The 2,640-nt window shown below is 36.2% G+C and overlaps 1 non-coding gene across 1 annotated transcript; it reads right to left on the bottom strand.

Annotated features, from left to right (window-relative positions):
* Positions 1–2,259: 2,259 nt before the first annotated feature.
* trnae-cuc lies at positions 2,260–2,331 on the bottom strand. Its single transcript has one exon. It is a non-coding gene; the product is annotated as a tRNA-Glu (tRNA).
* Between the last annotated feature and the right edge of the window lie 309 nt (positions 2,332–2,640).

The following is a 2,640-nucleotide window of genomic DNA, read 5'->3' as shown; positions in this document are numbered from 1 at the left end:
TTTACATTTGTAGTTACTTTTTTGTCAGACCAAGGGATGCAAAAGGTTCTGGGGGTCTCAGGGGGGGTTGGCAAGGGATCAGAAGAACCTGCAAAACAAATGCAGACAAGCAAAAATATGTACATACCGCATACCAGTGTTGGCTATAGGCAGAGCAGGCAATAGACAAGGGCCACGGGCATGGAGGCGTGGCCTCCAATCAAGACGGGTAACGTAAGACTAGGGTCTTTGTCTATTGGATATGAATTAAACGATGTGATTAAAATATCTGTCACTCACCTGATGAGGAATCAGTTATTATCACTGTTGAAATGTTGGCCCTCTGAATGCATCATGTCTGTTTACAGTGATGAACAAAATCAAACTTTTCTGCATTGTGACCCGATGGCGCCGAAACTAACGCATCCCTCGGGGGCTGCTAAGCAAAAAGCTAAACGGACACGCAAAGAAACTCGTGATGCAGCCGCCATCATGTCATTTCGATTATAAAGTTTTATTAAAAAAAAAAAAACGACACCTCATTTGAACATGGATTATTATTTAGAGGCAGTTTATTCTAGAGTTTGAGAGCGTATGACGCTTTGCATCAGCTGATCGACTGTTCAGTGACTTTCTAAATTGAAGAAGAAGAAGAAGAAGAAAAAGACTGGTCCAGGAGACCTTTCACTTTTTTTTTTCTTTAATGTTGTCCTTGTTTAAAGTTGAATTAAGATGCAAATTTAAGTCAATATATAAAAGTACTGATAGATTTTGTATAAATCAAACGGATAGAATTTTTAAATATTTGTTTCAAGTGTTTTTTTTATTTTATTTTGAAAGGTGGAGGGAAGGAGGCCAGTGGTCAAAGCTCAAACTGACCCTTAGATCTAATCTTTAAACTAGTAGCTCAGCCGTTATTCATCATAAATGTCTTTATTTCCTAGTGGACATAAATCATAGGAATGTCAATGCAGAACCTGGTTGCGTATTTTCAAATGTACAAATATTGAATTTTGAAGTAAATGATGGTGACCCACAAGGCTCGGTACTGGAAGCACTTATTTTCATTACATATGCTTCTTTTGGGAGGAGTTTTTCCTCAAAACATGGCATGTTAAATAATCAACTGTATGTTTCGTCCACAACAAATGACAAAAAACATCCTGAGTTGTTTGTGTGCATACATTTTGAATATTAAAAACTTTTTTTTTTAACTTTTTTTTTTCTTAGAATTTTTTTTTTCTTTAATGTTGTCCTTAGTTAAAGTTGAATTAACATGCAAATTTAAGCCAATATATAAAAGTACTGATAAATCGTGTATAAATCAAACGGATAGAATTTTTAAATATTTGTTTCATGTGTTTTTTTTTATTTTATTTTGAAAGGTGGAGGGAAGGAGGCCAGTGGTCCTCCTATATAAATATAGCCAAGGGCTTCCAAATTCCCAAAAAAAAACGGGCTCTTGGGGCTTTTTTTGACTGATTCATGGGTTTATTTTTATGTGTAACTAATCAATTTAAAACATCACTACAACAACATGACTGAAGTAACATTCTCATTATTAGTAATTTAAAAAAACCATCTGGTTGAGGAACATTGTATTTTCGGTGGTCATTCCATAAATAGAGTAGACGACATTGTGTAACTAAAAGTAGAACAAATTTAAAGTTGCATATCTTCAAGGAAGATTACGTTGAAATATGCAACAAATATTGTGCAGTTTGAATTCAATATTTCTGAGTGTAAGGAAATACCCATTTTAACCATTATTTCAGTCAAATCCAAAAATCAATCAAGCAAATTTAAAATCGTGTTTTTAAAAGTAATTATAGCTTTGAGTATTCGTCCTGTTCAGCTTGATGCGTTTTTGTCGTAAATGTCGGAATAAATTAGTGTTGCTGCGATGGATTTACAACGGCATATTCTGCATTTGAAAAAAAGTTTGTTCATCATCTGACCTCTCAAATCCGAACCATTTCCAGACCACAGAGGAAACGTTTCTACCTTTCTTTGGCACGAAGTCGTCCTGACGCGAAGAACCGTCCGTCTCTGTGATGTTAGACGCTATTTCTAGGTTACAGTCAATCACAGAATGCTCTCACACGAGAGCGGTTAATCCAGACAATAAAAACTTTCTTTCGGCTTCTCGCATTAGTTGTCGCCACAGCGGATCCTCCGCATGTTTGATTTGGCACATGTTTTTATGCTGGATGACCTTCCTAACGCAACCCTCCCCATTTATCCGGGCTTGGGACCGGCGTTAAGAGTGGCTGGGGTTGGTTCCCTGACCGGGGATCGAACCCGGGCCACAGCGGTGAGAGCGCCGCATCCTAACCACTAGACCACCAGGGACCTACATCAGACAATATTGTCTCTTAATTATTTTTCCGTTGGTGCGACGACAATGTATCTGATTGGATGTGCGAGTTGACATTTTGGTTACACTTTACAATAAAAGTACAGACGCCCCCCAATTTACGAACATTCACTTAAACGTATACAAACGAACTTGTCTTTAAAGTGAAATTAGTTTGGAGTCGAATTGTTTTACGTACATTTTTTGTTTATTATTATTATTATTTTTTTTATTATTACTTAAAACAAAATATTGTATACAGTATTTCGATCATTTCGATTTGTTTTTAGTATATTTTATTGTTT

This window comes from Silurus meridionalis, chromosome 26 (assembly GCF_014805685.1).
Source record: "Silurus meridionalis isolate SWU-2019-XX chromosome 26, ASM1480568v1, whole genome shotgun sequence".
Classification (NCBI taxonomy): domain Eukaryota; kingdom Metazoa; phylum Chordata; class Actinopteri; order Siluriformes; family Siluridae; genus Silurus; species Silurus meridionalis.
Note: the sequence above shows the minus strand (reverse complement) of the source record. Positions and strands in the feature narration are given on the sequence as shown.